Source organism: Pleurodeles waltl, chromosome 3_1, assembly GCF_031143425.1.
Source record: "Pleurodeles waltl isolate 20211129_DDA chromosome 3_1, aPleWal1.hap1.20221129, whole genome shotgun sequence".
In the NCBI taxonomy this organism is placed as follows: Eukaryota; Metazoa; Chordata; class Amphibia; order Caudata; family Salamandridae; genus Pleurodeles; species Pleurodeles waltl.
Window position 1 is genome coordinate 1,029,075,468 of NC_090440.1, and position 24,358 is coordinate 1,029,099,825.

The window sequence follows — 24,358 nt, forward strand, 5'->3', positions numbered from 1 at the left end:
CCCCACGCGCTAACATAGGCATGTAACATACATTTACAACATGTAAAATATTCTTGCCCTTGTATCTGTCAATACCACAGACACTTTTTACACCCTTGAGATGTAATTCACCTCAATTACGGATGCCGTCAGAGTTTGGCCAGACCCCCTTAAGCCGCAATCATTCCCCATAATAGCTCTCACGCTAAATGCCACTGTACCCTCCTTTCACTCCGCCCTTAATTTTCTCGCACTCTTAGGATTGGTTATAAATGTTCTCCCTTTCAGTTATTCTCGTTCCCCTCTTTCTATCCCCCCTTCCCCTCTTCTCTCTTTGACATCTTACGGTGTAGCAATGCTGTGTAAAATTATACAATTGTACAAACGTATTGCAAAATGGCGAACAGCTATTGTATGGTTGTGTGAAGATTGTGTTTAATAAACAGATTTAAAAAAAAAAAAAAAAAAAATGAAGCCTGCCCTGTGAGCACTACAAAAGTTGATGATTATACAATCCACTGCATATGTTTTCGGAGCGCTGCCAATCCACTCCACGAACCATTATAAATTCATCAAATAACGAATTTCTAACGTTAATGGGACTCTCCCTGAAAGCCAGGGAACAACCTTTTTCGACCTATCTGGATAGATCGGCGACTAGATATGGGGGACAGAGGCTCCGTCTCCATGGGGGTGGGGAGCGGTGGGTGAAGGAACTGGGACTGAAAGATTTATAGAGAGAATGACTCTGAACTACATGTTTTACTCTCAAGCTCACAAGACTTACACCTGACTGGATCATTTCTTGGGCACCACTGTGACCCAGTGCTTACAGAGGATGAGATGAAGCCCTGTGCACTTTCTAGCCATACTGCAGTTTCTCTGGTGTTAAATCTACCACCGATGTAAAGGAGGTCCTGGCCAGGGAGAAAGTGAGACACCCTCTTTCATAGGCCTGCAGAGGTGAAACAGATTCCTCAGGCTACCTCCACATTTTTGGAGATAAATGATGCCACAGACACCCCGGTCTCCCTTTTCTGGGAAAATTATGAAAGCCGCCATCAGAGGAGAATTAATAGCAATCTCAGCCACGGATCATAAAATCCACCGGGAAAAGAGCGTACATTTGACGAAGCAGGTGCTAGAACTGGAGAGGATACATAAGTGCACAGCCGCACCTCGAGTTTGGAGACAACTATAAGCGGTTAGGGCACAAATTGCTGGCCTGGACATAGACAGGTCTTTCTCGCCACTCCTATGTGGGGAGAGGGGGGTTATAGATGTGGCACCTACTGGCCAACAGACTTCGTGCCTAGAGACAGGAAACGGGAGTAGAGTTGCTCAAGTCCCCCGATGGAGTAAAAATTGGGAAGATAATACATATTGCCTCTGCCTTCTGTAACTTTTACGAAGATCTGCACTCTCCCCAGATCTCCAGTAAGGAGGGTCCAGACAAGTACCTCAGAAGCACCATACGGCCTGACTGACAACTGCACAAGCACATCACTGAACAGCCCGATCAGAATAGAGGAGCTTATCTCCGCAATTGTACAATTACAGCCTCTTAAATCGCCTGGGTCTGATGGCTTTCCAGCCCTGTTTTATAAAACATTCTTTGGTAGTCTTGCACCTATTCTGACCCACTTATTCAATGCAATAACCGGACTGAGCACAGTTCCGTCCTCCATGTTGGAGGCATCTATTGTGGTTATCCCTAAACCCAGGAAGGACACCACACAATGTGGGTCTTATAGATCTATCTCGCTCCTCAACCTAGACTCCTCACGGGCATTCTGGCATCCCTTTTGAACCTTCTGATGCCAGGTCTGGTTGATCCAAACTACAGTGGATTCTTCCCACACAAGCAGTGTAGCAACACTACCATGAGGATTTTTTACCTCCTTGACAAGGCCAAACGCTCTTAATGAGATGCTTTTGGCCATAGAAGCAGAAAAGGCATTCAACCGGGTCCACTGGTCATACCTCAAGGCTATCGTGCAGCATTTTGACTTTGGACCTAGATTTGAAGCGTGGAACACAAGTAATTACAGTCGACAAAAGGCCTCCGTGAGAATCAATGGTCTGATGCCACCTCCCATTTCCCACGCGACGTGGGATGCAATAGGAGTGCCCATTCTAACCCGCTGTTTATATGGAGCCCTTCGCCCAGTGGGTGCGTGACAACCCCGAAATCACAGGTGCTGTTTTTGATGGGGCGTACAGCTTTGTCCTATACACGGACAATGTTCTTGTCGCCCTACACGATCCACAAGAGGCCCTCCCCGCCTTTATTCAAGAGACTGAGGCTTTCAGTGAAGTGTAAGGTTTTCAGACAAACATCTAGGCCCTCAATCTCTTGCTTCCTCAAGAGACGCTGTTGCTCATGGCACACCAATATCAAATTCAATGGCAACCATTTTCCATTCAGTGCTTGGGCATACAGCTTGGCCAGACGGCCCTGGAGAAATCAGCTTTAATCTACCCGACCCTTCACCACAGAACTAAGAGGGACCTGGGGCAATGGAAAGTCTTCCCCACTTCCTGGCTGGGAAGAACAGAAGCCATAAAAATGTCCATGCTTCCAAGAGCTCTTTTCCTGTCCCAGGCTTTGCCAACTGAGTCTCTGCCTTGGATGCTCCAAACATTACAATCCTTACAAGGTGAAATAAATTGCCTTGTTGGGGCAGAGACGAGACTACGCTTGAGCCAGAGATTGGCTTATCAGTCCCTGTGGAAGGGGGTCTCCATTATTCCGGACATCCTACAATGGTCCCGGGCAGTTCAAATCAGTTATCTGGTGGAGTGGTTCGGGCAGGGTGGGGTGGGGGTGTGGGTCAATCTGACAAATGATGGCTGTTCATGAACCGAGCTATCGCAAGTACATCCCTTCCTTCCAGGGCTTATACTCCTTACTGGTCACTTGTACAACTTTGAAAGTATGGGACTAGATTGCACAGCATAGGGGCTTCACCACATTCCCCTTTCCTTTGACTCATATAGTAGGAAAAGCAAACTTCATGCCGTGGATCAGGGCGCCTTTCGCCACTGACTCAGCACGGATTGTCTCTCTATTGGACACTTATATGGTGAAGAGGGACCACTTCCCTTCGAGAGACTGAGGGATGACCATGCTTTCCCAGAGATGATGTGTTATCTACAAATCCAACACTGAGTGATGTATCCTACGACGTGCGCTGGTGCTTAAAGGCCCCTTAGAGAATATGAAAACTGGTTGCTTCTGAAGACTATGGACAAACACCTAATTTCTGAACTGTACGATCTACCGCAGCGATCCAATCCAATGCTTAGGTCCCCAAGCCAGTTACACAGGGTGGTAGAACTAGGGAGGACATTGACAGCCAAAGAATGGGAGGAGGTACATTATAGAGCACGCTACATGGCACATAACAGTCAATATTGAGACGGCCACAAAAATCATCACCTATTGGTACCTTATCCCTATACGTTTACATAAGGGTGACCCCACACATAGAGCTGCTTGTTAGAGACCATTTATCGCCCCCGGAACAATGGTACACCTTCTACGGGAATGTACAAAGCTTACGTCATATTGGGAGGGAATTTTAAAAGACATTGAAGCTCATCTTCATACTCCACAGCCACGGTTCCCACATGTTAAACTGGGACTTACAAATCCCTTAACATTCCCACTCAAGTCCCTCAGGAGACGACAGATTGGATTGGCACTGGGGGCGGCCTTACAGAATATCCTAGCTCCCCGGAGCACTGCTACACTCCCCACTCATCTAGGATGGCTACACAGATGATGGCATATATTAAGAATGGAGAAACTTACTTTGGTCTTAACCGCTCAAGGAGACTAATTCAGAGAGCTTTGGCTCCCATATCTGTCTCTCCTTGCAGGGGAGTTTCGGGAATTGACTTGTCCCAGGTATTTGAAACTCCGCCCGTCAGCCCTAGATGACTTTCAGTAGCTTAAAAGGGGGGGGAACGGTATGCAACTGTTGCGTCTAGTGCTGGCACTTAAGGGTGTGGTTATTAACTAGTGTAATCAGGGGATGGGGGCTCCTAATTTGTTTGTTAGAGGATTAATTTATTAAGGGCGCTGTGTTGCCCTGGTTTGTTTTTTCCCTTTTTGCCATATCAGCTACAAATGTTTTTAAAGATATCGGAACCATAAATAATTACTACAACCAGGCATAATTACTTTTTCTCAATATAGGTTTTGTAAGTGAGTTTGCACCCAAGTAATAACTATTTTACATATAATAAAACATGAATCATCGTAGAACAAAGAAAAATGTAAGAAAGGAATTCCTTTTTCTACTGTTGCTTGGAATTTCAAACATATCTAACATTTTGAAACATTTCTTCCTTGTGATAAACATTCATAGTCTGTATAGCAACACTGTCTTTATATTCCTCATGGTGATGATCAAATACATCTTGTAATACAGGGGAGGACGTATGCAATATAAAAGGCATTAATATTTCACAGATTCATATTGCACAAACTATTAAGGAACACATCAAGAAAGCTAATGTCACAATACAAGTAGTTTTAACAGAAATTTGTAGTTCCTTTACAGTTGTAACCTCAGAATATGTTGGGGTCTGTTGGTATGCACTGCTTGTGGTAAATCTGGCCCACATTCAAACTGTTCTTGACTTGTCAATGAAGGTGGCCTCTTCACATGAGAGGCATGTATCCAGTTTTTATAATTAGTTTACTTCAGTATTTATCACCAGCAGAATTTGTACCGGACCTTTCCACCTCTGCTGCAGACAGTTTGTTCTCTGAAAATATTTACTAGGACTGACTCGCAGGGCTTGAGATCATGCCCCAGGGTCTGCAGAGGTTCCGGCAAGACTTCCTTTGCTTTGCTGGTGCAAAAGTTGTACTCGCTTAGTCAGGTTAATACAGTAGTCTCTTAGCAATTCATTAGACAAATGCAATGTTTCAGCATGCTGGGGAGCACCCAATGCAGACATCAGGAGCCCTGTGAGGATTTCATAGGGGCTCAGTTTGTTTGTTGAACCAAGTGTGTTACACATACTCATAAGTGTCAACGGAAGAGCGCCCACTCATGTCAGGGTTGTTTCAGCGCATATTTCGCAATTTTGGCTTTCAGTAGGTCACTTCTTTTCTCTCTGCACCCGCTATATGTGGATAATTATACACAATGGAACGTCTACTTGATGGTTAAGGCTTTGGTGATCAGGTTCATTACTTTGTTCAAATAAATGTGGCCCATCATCTGACAATAATTGTCAGCCCGAACCTTGAGAAAAGTTAATTCAACAAGTTGTTTGTAACATCCATCGCATCATTCGACTTAGTGGGGTAGGCTTCTATCCAGCTTGAAAGTATACAGACCATGACCAGTACATACTGATATTTGTTTGTTGGAGGCATCTCAAAGTCAATTTGTAAATGTTCAAAAGGTGCCTCAGATGGTATATGATGTCCTCTTTCCATTAATATTCTCTTTCCAGCCTTATGCAGGCCCAAAGTGATGCATGTTTGACATACAGCTTCAGCATGTTTGCAAAAGTTCCAGTTGTACCAAAACTGTGATAAGTGCCTGCATGTTGCGTCCCGCCCCAAATGGGTTGGTCCATGTATAGTTAGTGCCATATTTCGACCATTACATCAGCCAATCTTATTCTTCATCCAGGTCCCACCCAAATATCACAGAAAAATGTTCCTTCCTTGTCATTCTTTATCTCCTAGCAGGGTTGCTGACTTCTGCAATTATTGGGGTTTTAAGTGCACAGGATCAATCGTTAACCTGATGAGATATATAAATTAATACATTCTCAGTCTGAGCAGTTTCTTTTGCTGTGTAGTCTGCAAACGTATTACCTTTACCAACATTATCAATGATTTTCTCATTAGCACTACACTTTGTAATGGCCTATTTCTTTGGAAAGCATTCAACAATTATAAAATGTGCGGGCCATGTTTTATTTTCTCTCCTTTGGACGTGAGAAACCCTCTTTTTTGCCACAGCTTTCCAAAGCTTTGGGAAACTCCTAATGCATACTATCAGTATACATATTTACTATCAACTCCATGCTTAGTTAACATGCTCTAGTCAATGTGATTATCTCTAATGCTTGGCAGATAGTTATGCAATTTTACCAGGTTCAACAATAGTTTTTACTGTGGTAACAGCAAATGCAGCAGTAGTATACCTGTTTTGTAATTTAAAACGGGGCTTATCTACCCACAGATCCCCAACTCTTTCCTGAAAGGGAATTTCAATTTGGCCTTTAGTCTGTCTTCGGTTATGAGGACACAATTATGTGCCTTTATCTCCTTAGGTAGAGGAATAAGGGGGCGGGGGGAGGGCTGGTTTCAAGGTGGTGCATCGATGCAGAATAACATTCCTATAATGTGACACATGAGCATTAGTTAAATGCTGTGTCTTTGTTTAGTTCAAAATCAGAACAACAGCATGTGCAACGTATATATGACATGTATTTCCTAATAGCAAAGTTTTAGCCTGTTATAATGATACACCAACAACTGTGGTAACTCTCATATAATTTTGAAGACCTTTAGATATGGGCCTAACTCCACAGAAAAATATGCACATGGTCTTTTGCGATCCCCATGTTGCTGATTGGGAGCAGCAAGGGAACATCCTTCTCATTCATGTACGTACAAATGGAATTCTTTTTCATAATCCAGAATTCCCAATGTCAGTGCATCACAATGCTTTTTTAATGTGGTTAAAAGCAATGTCATGTTCCTGTGATCATGTTATAGGATCGATAGCATCTTTACGTGTCAAATATTTATAGGGTTTGAAAATGAGGGAAAGGTTCGGAATCCATTATCTATAATAACCTGCCAAGTCCATGAAGGAACAGACCTGTTGTTAAGTGCTGGGAATTGGGTGTTCTAACATAGTCTGAATTCTATCTTGTGCTATCTTCATCCCTGGAATCCATGCCACTATGTGCCAAAAACAACTTGTGTACTCGGGCATAATAGGCATAGACAGTTTCGTCCTTAGTCTACTTGACTTGTGTTTATTCCAGTCTACTTTTTTTCTTGGCATAATCGTTAGTAAAAAAATGTTAAACTTAATGTTGGCATTTCATCATGTATGGTCCCGTCATCCTTTCTCTCTTCATTTTAATGTTCCATGATGCCACTATACTACCTGTGGGCCCTCTTTAAACTTTTTTCCATATCTCTGCCGGCAAAATGATAAAAAAACATCTGATCTAAGTGCTTTGTTGTCAATTGTCCTGTCTTTAGTATCCTTTCTGTGTGGCTATACCATTCATCCGTATTTTCCCTATGCTTGGATAGCCTTCAGCAAAAGATAATAGCTCTGCCTTAGTCAAAGGTGTATCTACATGAAGCGCAGACTGGGTAGCATTAAATCAAAGACCTTCTCACATTGGAAACTGGCCATCAATATATAAATGTTTTATGTTCTGAACTGTGGATACTAAATGCATCAACAGACATGGTACCTCTTCTGCCCTAACTTGAAGGTTGCAAGCCTGTTAATCAATATTCTGCAGCTCTGCAACCCATTCTGTCATGTGCGCTGGCCCCATGGTCTTTCAAATTTGGAATATAGGTTTGCATACGTGTTCTGTAACATGTTTTTTTTTTTTTTTTATAATGAAGGTCAACATGCACGCTAACTTTACTTTTTCAACATCACCCTCAAATTGATCAATGCCATTGTGTATCACATCGTCTACAAAAATAACAGCAGTGGACAACGTGGTACCCTCTAATCCTTCAGCCTTCTCAACTAGGTTGTTGGGAGATAGAAGAGGTATAATTCATGTTCAAGTTTTAGACTGTACAGGTGATTCACTTCCATCGTTCGGTTTACTTTTTATTTTAGGCTGTTCGTATGGAGGGGGATGGATCGTTCCATTTAGTAACCCATCTATAATGTGTCCCTCCTCTGGCTTCAATGGTGCCAATGGCCAGGTCTGGTAACATTTTTCTTCCATTAACCCCTTCGCTGCCAGGCGTTTTCCCCCTCTGCTGCCAGGCCTTTTTTTGGTTATTTGGGGCAGTTCACGGTTAGGCCCTCATAATGTTTTGTCCACATAAGCTACCCACGCCAAATTTGTGTCCTTTTTTTCTAACATCCTAGGGATTCTAGAGATACCTAGAGTTTGTGGGTTCCCCTGGAGGAGACCAAGAATTTAACCAAAATACAGCAAACATTTTGTTTTTAAATAAAATGGGGAAAAGGGGCTGCAGAAGAAGGCTTATGTTTTTTTCACTGAAAATGGCACCAACAAAAGGTTTGCAGTGCTAAAATCACCATATTCCCAGCTTTCAGGAACAGTCAGACTTGAATCAGAAAACCACATTTTTCTACGCAATTCTGGCATTTTTACTGGGACATATCCCATTTTTACTATTTTTTGTGCTTTTAGCCTCCTTCCAGTTAGTGACAGAAATGGGTGCGAAACCAATGCTGGATCCCCGGAATTGAAACCTTTCTGAAAAGTAGACAAAATTCTGAATTCAAGGTTTTCTTACAGAAAATAATAACTAATTTAAAAAAAATATTGAAATTGATCTGACAAAAACAGCCATTTCTCTCCATGTTTTACTCTGTAACTTTTTCCTGCCGTGTCAAATTTTCAAAAGTAATATACTGTTACGTCTGCTGGACCCTGCTGGTTGCGGGGATATATAGGGCTTGTAGGTTCATCAAGACCCCACACCCAATGAGGGAGCTGCACCTTGCAATGGATTTTCGTTGAATACTAGGTATACAGCAATTCAATGGTGAAATATAAAGAGTGAAAAATAGGTATCAAGGAAACCTTTGTATTTCCAAAATGGGCACAAGATAAGGTGTTGAGAAGCAGTGGTTATTTGCACATCTCTGAATTCCGGGGTTCCCATACTAGCGTGTTAATTACAGGGCATTTCTCAAATACAATTCTTTTTTGCACACATTCTTACATTTGGAAGGAAAAAATGTAGAGAAAGAAAAGGGGCAATAACACTAGTTCTTCTATTCAGTATCCCCCCCAAGTCTCCTGATAAAAATGGTACCTCACTTGCGTGGGTATGCCTAATGCCCGCAATAGGAAACGCAACATGGACACATCACATTTTTACATGGAAATCTGATGTGATTTTTGGAAAGTGCCTAGCTGTGGATTTTGGCCTCTAACTCATCCGGCACCTAGGGAAACCTACCAAATCTGTACATTTCTGAAAACTAGACACCTAGGGGAATCCAGGATGGGGTGACTGGGGCTTCCACCAGGTTCTGTTACCCAGAATCCTGTGCAAACCATAACATTTGGCAAAAAAACACTTTTTCCTCACATTTCAGTGCTGCAAAGTTCTGAAATCTGAGGGGAGTCCCAAACTTCCTTCTACCCAGCATTCCCCCAGGTCTCCTGATAAACATGGTACCTCACTTGTGTGGGTAGGCCTAGTGCCAGCAACAGGAAATGCCCCAAAACACTATGTGGACACATAAAACATATCAAATACAAAACTACCTGTTTTTGCAGGGGCGGGACACCTGCGTTTTTGGTCCTGGGCTCAGCAGCTATCTAGGGAAACCTACCAAACCCAAATATTTCTGAAAACTAGACACCCGAGGTACTCCAGGGAGGTGCGACTTGCGTTGATCGCCCCAGTGTTTTCTTACCCAGAATCCTCAGCAAACCTCAAATTTAGCTAAAAATAAATCATATTTTTCCCATATTTCTGTGTGGGATCGCCGCACCGGCACAAATTTCATACCACCCAACATTCCCCTCAGTCTCCAGGTAAAAATGATACCTCACTTGTGTAGGTGGACAAGTGCCTGTGACAGGGAAGAGCGAAAAACATGTAAAAAAATGAGGGTGAACCAAAGCGGGTCCAAAAGGGAAGTTTGAAAAATAACGTTTTTAGGCCGACAAGTGGGGGAGAATTTCTATCGGTACAGATACGACAATGCTGGGTGGTAGGAATTTTGTGGATTCCTGCAGATTCCGGAAGGTTCTATCACAAAAATGTGGGAAAAATGTGTGATTTCCAGCAAAGTTTGAGGTTTGCAGGGCACTGTGGGTAAGAAAATGGTGCGAGGTGCATGTGAAGCACACCACCCTGGACTCTCCCAAATGTTTAGTTTTCAGATGTGTCTAGGTCTTGTGCATTTTTCTACATGGCAGCGTCCCAAAGTCCAAAAAGTGCAGCCCTCACCATTCCAAGTGGGACGATTTTGAGAGCTAGACAAGCTCTCATGGCCCAAATGTAAAACCAAAACCCAAAGTAATCAAATGTCCTCTTGCTTGCCGTGGGATAAGATGTTTTAGTGTGCAGGGGAGAGCTCAAAGACTGTTACCCCCTCCAGTTGGGGTGGGGGCATAAGCATGCCCTTACTGGCTGGTAGCCAACACCCAACATTTTTTTATTTTTTTTTATTCCCTGGCATCTAGTATGCTTTCTGCCTAACATGCACAACTTCTATAACTGCTTATGTCTCCTCTAATAACCATTAACATTCAGTGTCAGATGTTGGCCTAGTAACTTTTCTCTGCTGATATCTTATGGAACTACACTCTTCTTGCCGTCATGTCCTGTGTCTGCTATCTCTAATCCATATTTGTGAATTATAAAAGGCCCAGCACTATGTGGTTGACAGCAGCCACGTCTTTACCCATTCCCTGTGTCATTTTCGCAGGTGTTCTTAAAGACTTCTATGAGTGCATCCCATTCTAATGCTATGGGGCACCGTCGTAAACCTCTGTTCTCCTCCCGTCAGAGGGTTGCGCTCTTTGCCGCACCCCACTCCCTCAGCTCTGTACTCCACTGCATCACCAAGGGTGCGGTTGTTGCTTTCCAGCATCTAGTTAAAAGGCACTTTGCCAGTATCGAGGCCAAGTCCGCAAGTGACAACACCTTCCTCTTCTTTGTATGTGGGAAGAGACCAAGCAGACACGCCTCTGCTGTCTGCCAGTCGTCCCTCCCCGTCACCTTCTCCAGTATGATACCAATGTAGTGCCAGTTTTGAGTGATGCTAGGGCAGGTCCATAGCATATTGAGTAGTTCTGCTTCTCCTGCTTTGCATTTCAGACATGTCGGTGACAACTTTGGGAATAAGATGTGCTGTCTATGTGGTGTAAGATATGCTCTATGTAATATGGTGTATTGTCTGAATTTAAATCTAGCATTACAAGATACTTGTTTTGGGTATGTCAATATGTAGGACCACTCTTTGTCACAGCTCTCTACCTGTATCCTCCCCCCATTTGGTTCTCAGAGGTGCGAGGGATTTCCGTAAATGCACCCTGAAGCACTTATAAAGCCTTCTAATTAAGTGTCTCCCATGTCCTGTGATGTACATTGCATAGATGAAATCATGTGTGTGGGGTTCAATTCCATCCGGTGCCCAGTGATCCCTGACATAGCATCCGATATTCGAATATAATAGAAATAATGAGGTGGGCAGGTTGTGTTTGTGAGTGAAGTCTGTATGTGCGAGTAGTAGGTTGTCCTTCAACAGCGCCCCAATAGTATCCACTGCTTCTTGTGTCTACACCTGCATTCTATTGTGGGACAATATTCCAACATTCGTGGGGAGTCCCATTAACGGGATATTCAGGGCATAAGGAATTGTGCCGGTAGTGTATTTGAGGGTAAGCTTCCAGTATTGTAGGGCCACTCGTAGTAAGAGTGGCAGCCCTTCTGGGGAGCAGAATCTAGGACAGAGCAGACAATGGAGTCGACCTCTGTCGAGCATGGATTCTATTTCATATAAAATGTGTCCAGCTAACCAGTATGCTTGCATTTGATCTAATATTGGGGGGGCAGAGTACAGATTTGTACAGTAGCCTTGGAATGCCTCATTAATCTCTGTTTGCGTGCTTAGTTCAATGAATCGCAGAGTGAGAATGTGCAAGATAGGGGTGGGGGCGGCTCGTCCTTTATAAGTCGTGCTAGGGGTGTGCCTGCCCTATCTCCTTCACTGTGTGCTTGTTCCATGTATTTTGCATGGTCCACCACCCGCAACCGCTCAAGGAGTTTGCATGCTTGGCCCTGGAATCCTGCAGCACCTGAGCATAAACAACATTATGCACAGCCTCTGTCTCCAGTCTGCCCAAACTGTCCTCTACAAGTTTAAATTCCCTTGTTATCACCACTTGGGCACCCACTGTCGCCCCCACTACCGTCCCTCTGATCACCACCTTGAATGCCTCCCACTCCACCAAGAGGGAGGAGGCAGTCCCGGCATTTTCAATAAAGAAATTGGTTATGGCTTGTGCTATTTGTTCCTTTAGTGCAGTGTCTTCAAGGAGCAGTGGTTGTAACCGACACGTAGGGATCGGTGTGGGAGCCCTTCCCCATGCCACTGTCAGTTCCAGTGGGTTGTGATCTGACAGTGTTTTCCCCAAATAGGTGGCGTAGGTTATATGGGTCTGTAGTGTGGCAGTGCATAGTATACTATCCAGCCGGACATTTACTTTATGTTGATAAGAGTAAAAGGAATATTCCCACAGTCCCTCATTCCTTGCCCGCCATATGTCTGTGAGCACCCAGCCCTATATCCATCTTCGTAGCATTGAAAAAAATCAATGAAAAAATAAAGTACACTGTTCCAAAAAAAACAAGCATTTGCAATGCAACGGGTCTCGTGTTTGCTCGTGTTAGAGCTGATAGTTTTGTAAACTCCAAACCCAACTTTTTACTGGTAATGAAACCTATCGGCAAAATTGCATTTATGTACTAACTGGAAAAAGTGCAATTAACTGTGAAACCGGGTCGATATTATGTAAAGCGCTCTACTTCTGCCAAGCAAGATCGCGCTGGGAAAAGAGAGGAAAAAGTAGTTCACGAGCCGGACAGAAAACAGCGAGCCTCGCATGTTTTCTGTACTTGGTCGATGCGCTCGAGGAGGGCTATACACCGAAAAAGGCATGACGTGAGCATGCCTTCCACTAATGAAATCAAGCAGATTCTAAATGGCAAGCCCACAAGCCAAACACAAACACTGACGTGACGTGGACAGGGCTCCGAGCCCTTTTTAGTTACAAAAGCGTCTCGCTTAGCGAAACGCATGCGACGCAGGCTCAAAACTAAAAAAAAAAAAAAAAAAAAAAAAAAAAAGACATAAGTCTACTAGGCACTTCTAAAGATAGAAGCAAAATCCCTCACACATCCGTTCAATGTCATCCTTCATCATAGGGCTTGCTCCTCGCCAGACCGGCCCTGCAATGTCTCATTGGCCCCTCAAATGGGCTCTTTGCCGGAGATCTTTTGTAGTGATCTGTGCCTTGATATGGAGTGAATAGAAATACATTTAAACCTATAGGCAAAAAAAGAAAAAGAAAAAAAGCTGGAGAGAAAAAGGTTTCAAATTGGCTTGGCCACCCACTCGAAAACAAAATTTATTAAGCGAGAACAGGTGCTGGTCAAGATTAAAAAACAGTACAGAGTGAAAGGTAAGTGATGATCCCACAGTCTACCAAAATAGTGGAGGAAGAGATTTTCTTCGACCACTAAAGGAAGTCATCATGTTTCGCGCCTCGAAAAGTCCTACCGGATCAACTGGTGCTTCATCAGAACTATGTGCAATAACCTTCTCATGAGCTTAAAGTGAAAACTACACTGAGTAGAGCTATTTTAATTATGTGAGAGAACAAAACCATGAGTAAACTTACTCAAATCAGTTATATATCTAGTAGACAAAAACTGAGGATGACCTGTGGAAACATCAAAAGATAGAAATGCCAAATAGTTACAAGGTTCATCAATAAAATACAAAATATGTATGAAAAATATAAAGCTAAAGGTGAAATGGCACTCAGTGCTAATGTGATGCCATGCTGAGTGATATAACAAAATTCAGGCATACTAATGCTTACCATCCTTAGATAGGGACAGGGCTCCATGGAAAAGAGCGAGCCTATGGGCTATTGTTGTTTCTACAAAGGTATATCGAAGAAGAGATTCTGTGAGACAATATACACTAAAAAAGGAAGTCTAATCATATATATGTGGATACAGATATAGTGTACAGTATATAAAAAGTCAACATGTGTGAAATAGTTAAAGTCTAGTGAGGGACAGTCACTTAAATAAACCACCAATTAGGTATTAATTATCATACGTCGACAAAAGTACTCGCTAAACCCTTTATTATCTGCCGCAATGTCAGAATCAGTCATCCAACCAGAGTTGATTGTGTATTAAAAAAACGAAACTTCTAATAGCACTAAAACACATATCCAGACACAGAGGAATGGTACAGGTACTTCGTGAGAGACCCAACAGGCGTTTCATAAAACAATTCTCTGATTTAATCCAACAAGAAACATTAAAGAACCCCCAAATATGGACATCAATTACTGCATCTAATCGAGGTGTAGCCCTGAAGACCTGCATTGCGAGAGATAACACCATTCTGCACTGGTTTTAAGTGAAACAAATTATAGTACCAGCTTGCTGTGTCAGAAAGTTATTACTTTTCGTCGGCTGATTATTATATTTGTCATTCGCCCTTATTCTAATACTCAAATAACCAAAGTTGAACAAACAGTCGTTCAAGAGGCATAAGAACCAGATATAGCTTGGTCTTAAATTACCCCCATGTGGGTGAAATGCTATAAATGTAATTTTCGAACTATTAACTACAAGTCGTGCTAGAAAGGCTGAAAATCAATGGAATGGATTCTGCATTCCATTGGTGTGCAGTACACTAATAAAAGTGTCATTCACAATCAGGCAGTCATATATTTTCATACCTCCCAGCTTTGGTGCACCGCACCTTGGTACCCTTGTAAATGGTTAATGTAAAGAGTAAAGCAAGCTGAAGGCCTGACACCCCTGCTGGATACCCTGTATCACCAGAAGGGGTTTAGTCCTTTTACCCTCTTTGTCCCAATGGCTCTTATTACTATTAAAGACATGGAGTTTATCAAGACATTTACCACTGCACAAAAGAGGCCTATTTTCATTCAGAAGTGTATAAGTTGTCTAAACAGATTCCCAAATATGGACTTCAACCCCACAAAGAACAGGTAAAGGGATTCTTTGTTGAGAGAGATACATTTTTCTATATCTTGCAGAATGTGCAAACTCTATCCGTGGTACTTACTTTCTCATGAGGCCTGCTTAACAGTAGGAGAGAATATCAGTCTTTTTTTTAATCTAAGATTCAAGTCTAGAAAGCATCATTTTCCCAAAGCTTTCTGTGAGGAATCGATAAGACTAGCTGGGCATTAATGGTATGATCACTACGAAAGCCATTCTTGAATATGGTAATGATCCCAGACCCCAGCCAAGAAGAAGGCAGAGGAGCATCACGTGCAGTCTTTAGTCCTGGGTGGGGACAATGTTGAAAAGACCTAGAGTGGCCTCATGAGTGAGAAATATGAACCAACAACTAAGGAACACAAGCAAACACTGCAAGAAAAGCCAATAAGCCCCAGATACACTTTGCACTGCCTAAGTCTTTCCTCTGCATCAAACACTCAGATGCAGTCGTTCTCAGAAGAGGATAATTAAACCAGATAGAAAGCCAGATGCTGGAAGGACAATCTCCAACACGGCATGAACCTCCAATACTGCTATATTAAGCACAGTATTTCACTTTGTTAACCAAGAGTTAATGCACAATGAGCTTTGTTCCTTGAACAAAACATAATATAAAGTACAAAATTGCAACAATCTTGCTTAACATGTAGATGACCTAAGGGGGTGGGAGCAGAGCCAGTTGAAATGGAGTAAGCAGCTCAGAGCTCCTTGCTGTGACCTGCACCCGCGAGACAGGGGGGGGGGGCGTCCAGGCAAACCTGCCCAATGCGAAGCACTGGGGGAACTATGCAGAGTTGCAGCGGGAGACGACCCGGGACAACGGGCCCCTCACCCTACTATATTGCTGTGCAGACCTTGAGCGGCCACCCCTCTGCAAACCTTGGCAGTCCAGGAGACTTGCAGACACTGCCGGAGGGTGAATCCTGGTCAAGTTCTTGTGCGGGCCCAAGGGAAACCAGCGCTCACTTTGCAGAAGCCATGCCCAAGATTGCAGCCATGTAGTTTTACATAGTTTGATCCTCTTGTTTTGACTGGTTTCTGACCCCTCTCAATGTAGCCACTATGGACTGGGATGCCCACGAAGGTGGGGCCCTGTTTCTTAGGCATGTTGCCTCTTTCAAGCTGTCTGAACAGGATGTGTACATGTCTCAGTCTGAGGGGCGGGAATCTTTTTTTGCTTGTTGATGTTCAGTCTTCTGTTCTATTATGAGGTGTGCTTGATGTGCAGTATGATACCAGAGGGAACAGTAGGGCATCTGTGGAGGGGTTGTCTTACCCCACGGCTGCATAACTGAGATGACTGATCACCTTTGACTCAAATTGGAACGTACAGGGGCTGGCACTTAAGACAGTAATACGTGGTAACTGTATAGCAAATAAGGTGGGGTGTGTGCTCAACTGCACACCGATGTATGACAACAGGAGGTGGTTTTGTAGGGGCTTTATGAGAGGCTGACCAATACACAGGATGACAAAGGGCGGCTATTCACAGAGTGTGAAAAGCTGCTTGCCTCTGTGAAGTGTTTGCGCCAATACAATTACAGGGCATACATGGCAAGGGCTCATGCTGATGGGGATAAAGCAGGGAGTATGCTAGCCTGGCTCCTGAGAGAGGAGGCTGGGGGCCATTCCATCCTCCAGAATCAAGAGTCTCGTGACCGGCCTGTGGTTGGACAGGAAGATATTAACACAGTTTTCCTGAGTTTTTCCTATATGCATTATGCTGCAGCCAGTATTGGGCTTCAGTCATACTGGTAATACAGCTGGCCACGGGTAAGCAATTCAAGTGCACTCTGCAACTTTGTCCACCGGGCTTGCATGCTCGTAGCGCAGCTCAGAGAGTGAATGACCGTTTAAAAGACTTGGCCCTGCTACTTGCCATGAGACATATAATGATGAGCTGGAAATCTTCCTCTGGCCCCGATTTAGGTGGCTGAAGCAGGGAGCTGACCAATTGGGTGAGGCTGCGAGAGACAAGATCTGCCCAGAAAAGAGTCACAGAGAATCCGGAGAACCCCTTTGCTGCTCTCCTGGGATGCAGTTCTGTTGGCTTGCCCGCATTTGGTTAGACAAGGGAGAATCAGGGACACCGAGGCATCATCCCCCGCACCCCCTGGGTTGCCCGCTATATCAGTATGCTCTGATACTATCCCTACCACAGCTGGCACTCCCGCTGCCCCTGCAGAGTAGCTCCGGGTGGCTCGCAAATGATTTACCTGTGTGCTGTCTGATGGCTGAATGGCATGTTTCACCGGGGTGACAGAGATGAGATGGTGACAGTTTCACATGCGTGCCCGAGGTGAGGCAATGAGGCTCAGCTCCTGGAATGTGCGGGCCAACCTTGGTGCATCTTTAATTGTATTGCTCTTCAGTATCCATTATAATGGGATTATTATATTACCCTGTTCATTGTTATTCTGCTGCTGCCAACCTGACTGGTTTGTTGAGATTTGTTTAGTTTCCATTTTTGTCTATTTTATTTTAACTATGTGATATCATCTATGGAGTTTTTTTTTTGTATCACAAAAATGCAATAAACAGATGTTAAAAATATAGACATCCTGGAGAATTTATGGAGGGGTCACTTGTGAAAGTCAAGTAAGAAACGCTGGAGGTTGCCTGTACAGTGACTAACTGGCTTTTATGGCACTGACCTCAGTGGCAACTTGTTATTAAATCCTTATGTATGGCACTTGGATTACTTTATTTTTTGTAACATACAGGTTTGTGTCCACTACCATGTTGCAAAATTCACCTGATGTTATGACCCCACTATCAAAACACGCTTGTGAATCATATCTTGGGGTCAGGTGGCTCTACTCAATTTCCCTATGAATAGATATAGAATGCAATAGCTCTAATGCGAATAAGTTACAAAAACTGTAATATTTTATCTTTGCAGGAAATAATTTACTGGTTATATACAGTTGTTTATAGCATTTATGTAATGGATGCTTCACGTGTGGACTGGTGCACATCAAGGGGTTTCGTCACCATACAGGGAGTGCAGAATTATTAGGCAAGTAGTATTTTTGAGGATTAATTTTATTATTGAACAACAACCATGTTCTCAATGAACCCAAAAAACTCATTAATATCAAAGCTGAATATTTTTGGAAGTAGTTTGTAGTTTGTTTTTAGTTTTAGCTATGTTAGGGGGATATCTGTGTGTGCAGGTGACTATTACTGTGCATAATTATTAGGCAACTTAACAAAAACAAATATATACCCATTTCAATTATTTATTATTACCAGTGAAACCAATATAACATCTCAACATTCACAAATATACATTTCTGACATTCAAAAACAAAACAAAAACAAATCAGTGACCAATATAGCCACCTTTCTTTGCAAGGACACTCAAAAGCCTGCCATCCATGGATTCTGTCAGTGTTTTGATCTGTTCACCATCAACATTGCGTGCAGCAGCAACCACAGCCTCCCAGACACTGTTCAGAGAGGTGTAATGTTTTCCCTCCTTGTAAATCTCACATTTGATGATGGACCACAGGTTCTCAATGGGGTTCAGATCAGGTGAACAAGGAGGCCATGTCATTAGATTTCCTTCTTTTATACCCTTTCTTGCCAGCCACGCTGTGGAGTACTTGGACGCGTGTGATGGAGCATTGTCCTGCATGAAAATCATGTTTTTCTTGAAGGATGCAGACTTCTTCCTGTACCACTGCTTGAAGAAGGTGTCTTCCAGGAACTGGCAGTAGGACTGGGAGTTGAGCTTGACTCCATCCTCAACCCGAAAAGGCCCCACAAGCTCATCTTTGATGATACCAGCCCAAACCAGTACTCCACCTCCACCTTGCTGGCATCTGAGTCGGACTGGAGCTCTCTGCCCTTTACCAATCAAGCCACGGGCCCATCCATCTGGCCCATCAAGACTCACTCTCATTTCATCAGTCCATAAAACCTTAGAAAAATCAGTCTTGAGATATTTCTTGGCCCAGTCTTGACGTTTCAGCTTGTGTGTCTTGTTCAGTGGTGGTTGTCTTTCAGCCTTTCTTACCTTGGCCATGTCTCTGAGTATTGCACACCTTGTGCTTTTGGGCACTCCAGTGATGTTGCAGCTCTGAAATATGGCCAAACTGGTGGCAAGTGGCATCGTGGCAGCTGCACGCTTGACTTTTCTCAGTTCATGGGCAGTTATTTTGCGCCTTGGTTTTTCCACACGCTTCTTGCGACCCTGTTGACTATTTTGAATGAAACGCTTGATTGTTCGATGATCACGCTTCAGAAGCTTTGCAATTTTAAGAGTGCTGCATCCCTCTGCAAGATATCTCACTATTTTTGACTTTTCTGAGCCTGTCAAGTCCTTCTTTTGACCCATTTTGCCAAAGGAAAGGAAGTTGCCTAATAATTATGCACACCTGATATAGGGTGTTGATGTCAGACCACACCCCTTCTCATTACAGAGATGCACATCACCTAATATGCTTAATTGGTAGTAGGCTTTCGAGCCTATACAGCTTGGAGTAAGACAACATGCATAAAGAGGATTGATGTGGTCAAAATACTCATTTGCCTAATAATTCTGCACTCCCTGTATAGTGTGGCAAAATGTTAGTTATATGGTGAAATAATTAGTGGTCAGAACCACTGTAGTTTGGAAGCAACAAAAGAACAAATTATGTGACAAAAATAAATAAATCAGGCAGCATAATTCAACAAATTATGCTGTAATTTTATTTTGCCATTCTATCCTTTTCTAGCATTTTAAAGGATATTATCTCTATATAGGCAAAAGTTCCACTTCATCAGCATAGTTTTAACAATTGAAAACTTTAGCTACTTGAAAAGGTGGCCAGTGATTCTTGCAAAATTGCCTGCCACTAGGATTCACAACTTGTTGAGTTATTTTTTTCCAGTAAACCTTTATTCATATGTATTACTGAAATCTTAAAGTTATGCAGCAGGTGGAGGATATTATGACAAATCCGTAACTATGCATAAAATGTGGCTGATGCAGAATCGCACAATTCAAGTGTCCCTGCTCATGGCTTATTTGACACAGCAGGATTGTGTACATAACAAAAAAACGAAGGAAAGGTGGCCCCAAAATGTTCAACACTCATTGTCCTGCGAAATTATGTGACAGGAAATGTAGTTGGTGTCAATGTGAATTCCATTTAAAACAAGAAGCTTTAGGATCTTTGCTCTGATCAGTCCTCCATAATTATTCACCACACACCAGAATATTTATTCATTTTTAGTATCTGCAAATAAAAGGCATTCTCGTGGCCTTTGTAATGTCCATTCCAAAGAACACAATCACGCTGGCATCTCAGACGCTTCTTGGCGACTGATTTGAATGTTCATTGTTTAGTTTCACCACTGCAAAATACCCGTAAGAGAATTACACAATAGGCTGCCTTTTAACTGCTGCTCTGAGCGGCTCTACAGAACGTATTCCTAATAATCGGAATACATATACATTCTTACAAGTTTAACAAGACAAGCATGATGTTTGGGGGCATCTTACATACCAGCCATCCCCCGGCTATATATTTTTCTCACCCTCGCAGAGGCTACATTCATACTTCTTGGCAGTGCTTAATTTGTAATTGATAGATGCCAGGGCCCAAAGTTTTGCTCACAAATATGCAGCCAGCGCTGTTCAATATCAGCGTACCAAATAGCAAGGTTGCACAGTATTGATTCCACCTAAAACCGTTTTAATCCACCAACAGACACTCCTTGCCCCTTCATTTCACTCTTGCACGTTCCTGCTTTCTCCCTTTGACACATTTATTCTGTATTTCTCTTCTTCCTTCATTTCCCCGTCTGTGTTTTTCACTTTCTTTCTGGGAGTCAAAGTCTGATGGAAAAATAAGTGATGGCCCCTAAAAAGGAGTGCTTTTAGGCCCCGCATGAAACCACTGGCTAAAATTAAGCACTGTATCTCGAACTCACTGACGAGGCATATCAAGTAGTGAAAACTTTATTCACTTTTTGCACTACATGTTATTTACCAATCCGGTCCTTGACTAGTTCTGCTCCCCTTCTCTACCTTTGCCCTGTTGTTAGGAGCTGGCTTGGAATGACCCCTAACTCCAGTGCTGAACCTAAACCACAAGTATCCCTTTTTGGCTCTAAATAGACAGTCTCACAGGTAAATAAGGCCACCCCTCTGAACTGCAAATATCCAACAACCAGACAATTAACTATGATTTTTTCTCTTTTTAACTGCAACCGCTTCTCATATTTGTAATTCACTATGTCCAGCAGTCTTGACTGTGGTTATTTTACTAAATACTGCTCTATATCAATTGCACTTATTCTTGCATGATGTTTGTTCACTGCCAGTGATATATGCACGTATGTTATTTGTACAGTGTGAAAAACAAACATGCTGTGATACACACTACTTCAACAGCCATTAAGCACGACTACATCAAAAGAGAACTATACCTTTATAGAAGCTTTGGCTGTAAATTATCTATTCTTTACGTATATACTACAGCATTTAAAAAGCCTCAGCCCTGCAAACCACTTGGGGGGAGCGAAACATTTTTACTACCAGTCACTGTTGGCCACCTATCAGTATTTGCCCCAAACTGCAAACAATTAAAAGAAGCAGAAAAAAAAAAGTCTTGTGATGAAACTGAACTTGTGCTTATAGGACTGCATGATCAAAGTTGAATGTCAACTGAAGGCAAATTAAGTGAAATTGTTATTAAGGTGTTAGCATTCCAAGTTTTGATTGTGATTATATAATTAGGGCACTTTATTCTCCAGTCCCTGCAATAACAATGCAAAAGCTACTTGTTTTATTAAGTACCTTTCTTACCACCACGTGATCCAATTCAGAACACGAGTTTCCATATTCCTGGGTTCTGTAGTAGAATGAGATTAATTAAAAAGTGAACTGCTGTGCTTGTTAATTTCTTGTAAAACACCAAATCAAGTCATAAATATCGGCAACACCAAATATTTTTTGCACGTGCAGGGTCCAAATTCTGTGCAACAGTGTTCATGCGACAACAGACTCCAGTTTTCAACTTCTGGCAGACCAGGTATGTTTTCTTGAGCAAGCATCTGGTGTTTTTGGGTTCTTGGGAACTGCTCTCGAGGACTGTGGTATATTGCTAGACTAAAATGTGCAAGCCTTTATCGAGTTACTGAGGACCAGGCTATGCCACTAATTGTGAATGGCAGAAGATGGTCGCAGTAGTAGGATACATGCACTTTTTTGCCCTACCTCCGGTGAAGGTACTTCATTTCAGCTCTCGCTGGTAAAGCTGTGTAGGCCATAAATGGGCTAAATTCATCCCAGAAAAGTATGTGTAGTATGCATGAGAGTTCTGAGAAACATCCGAGGTTGTGCACACCTGTTAGGTCCCCTCTGTAATTATGAAGCTCCGTAATAGGGCGAACCGTATAGTGGACTGTAGCCAAAGCTGCTGCATCCCCTTTTCAATGCGTGCCAAACTCCCTGTGCTGCCACCTTCACAAACTACAATGTTTTGTAAAGTCAAACTGCAATTCTTTGGAAGGGAAAAGGAAGAACCATTCTCGTTCACTAGACTTGGGAGGTCTAGGACCTGCCAGAAGTAACACCTACAGAAGACAAGGTTAGCTGGCAAACCTCCTATAATGAAAAGAGGCTGTCAACTCCTCTCTTGCATCCTGTGCTTTCTGCTGGGCAAGGACAGTCTGAATTGCAATACACAAAACTGGGAGGGCAATTAGACCTGAAACTGACCAGCATGGAGATATGGCATACCAAATAAAAAACGAACTCAAAGTTTACTGGTTGCCTCAAAACCGTTTTGGTGAATTTTACATTTGACAGATCAGTTGGATCAGGCCAACTGCATATGCAATTGAGTATAAGTTGACCCCTGAAGCATAGCGTGTGCGTGTGTTTTTTTTTTTTAAAGAAAAACAGGTCTCCTTTCGGCCACTCTCCCGGACCAGCTGCACGGCAGCACAAGAACATTCTTTCTCCTCTGGCATCATAATGTTATGTTTTTTTATATATATGCATGCATATATATATATATACACACACACACACACACACACAAACATGCATACATACAGAGGTTAAAATAACAAAATGAATACGATGAAGGCATGAACGCGAGCCATGTGGAGGGGCAGACAATACTTAGGTACGCTCACATAGAGCGTGTATACATATTTTAGTAAATGCCAAAAGTACTTGTATACATGGGCGTAGGAAGTGTGGGGGACATGTCCCCCCCAGATTTTGGAGTGGGGGGGACACGGGGGACAAGGGTGGGGGGGACAGAAGAATTTTCCCTTCTGTTCTGTAATTTGCAGGGCCATTAGCGCCGCGTGAAAGCGCTACCTATACTGGCCCTGCACTTGACCTGTGACCTGCCTCCAGGACACTTGCCCTCTGCCCTTTTGTTGTGCTGCAGCACACAAGGGATTCCTTCTCACCTTGCCGCCACAGCTGCCTGCAGTCTGCACTTCTGAGAACAAAGGGAGAAGAGAGGCCCTTTGTTGATTGCTGTCTGCATCCCGTCCCTCCTGAGCCCTACCCTTCCCTTAAAAATCGAACCCTGAAGACAGCAGCAAGATTTGAGAAGCTAAAGAGGTTAGGGTAATTAAATAAAGTATTGCCAAGTAACTCCCTTTCTTTTTAAATCCAGTGCTGTGTTGCAGAGTATCTCCCTTTCTAAAAACAGTGTTGTTGAGTTACTGTGAGATATAAGCCGGGCAGGCTTTAGCGCGCTGGTGGCACCCTGTGCAGCAATGTTTGTTAGGGCACCCGTTTCTGTCACCACTCTCTTCTCTCCTCTGTCTCCAGCTTGCCTGCCCCAGAGCTAATTATTGTCTCCTAAGTTGACATCCTGCCTCCCCAACATTTCGGTCCCCCGTCTCTCCCTCAGCCTTCCTGGTATTTGTGAAAGCCCACTCTAAAGGCCAAGGGCTGTCTGTAAATCTAATTTCCTGCCAATGGCCTGTGGATGGAAGCCAGCACTGGGGCAGCTCACAGGCTTTGCAGGACTTCACAGGCTGTGGTGGTACAGAGCCTGGCACTGCTGGATAGACGGCAGAGAGACTAGCACACATCACGGGTCCCAGGAAGAACCAGATGGCCTGAGAGATGGACAGGGCTAGGTAAGGCAGCAGGGCCGGCTCTAGGGCGAGGCAACCGGTGCCGCTGCACCGGGTGCTGACTTAGGATGGGGGTGCTGTGACTGCAAGTATATTCTGACTTTAAAAGCACCTGTTGGGTGTTCCTTGCCATTAACAGTTTTCAGGCAACAATAAAAATCTCAAGATAATTGCGGTGATTAATGGTCTTCCTGAAGAGAGATTGAAGTTTTGTCTAGTCGGAGTTTTGACTCATCATAACATACAGGGTTA

The 24,358-nt window shown here is 43.2% G+C and overlaps 1 protein-coding gene across 2 annotated transcripts in view; it reads right to left on the minus strand.

Moving 5' to 3' along the window:
* The window catches only part of ZNF148 (zinc finger protein 148), a 216,228-nt gene that overhangs the window by 185,889 nt on the left and 5,981 nt on the right, over positions 1-24,358 (minus strand). The window contains exon 2 of one of the 2 annotated variants that reach the window (XM_069224288.1): positions 21,795-21,849. The exons of the other annotated variant lie outside the window; for it this stretch is intronic. The gene's annotated coding sequence lies outside the window, so the exon portion shown is untranslated. The remainder of the gene's footprint in view (positions 1-21,794; positions 21,850-24,358) is intronic. 2 annotated transcript variants of the gene reach the window in all.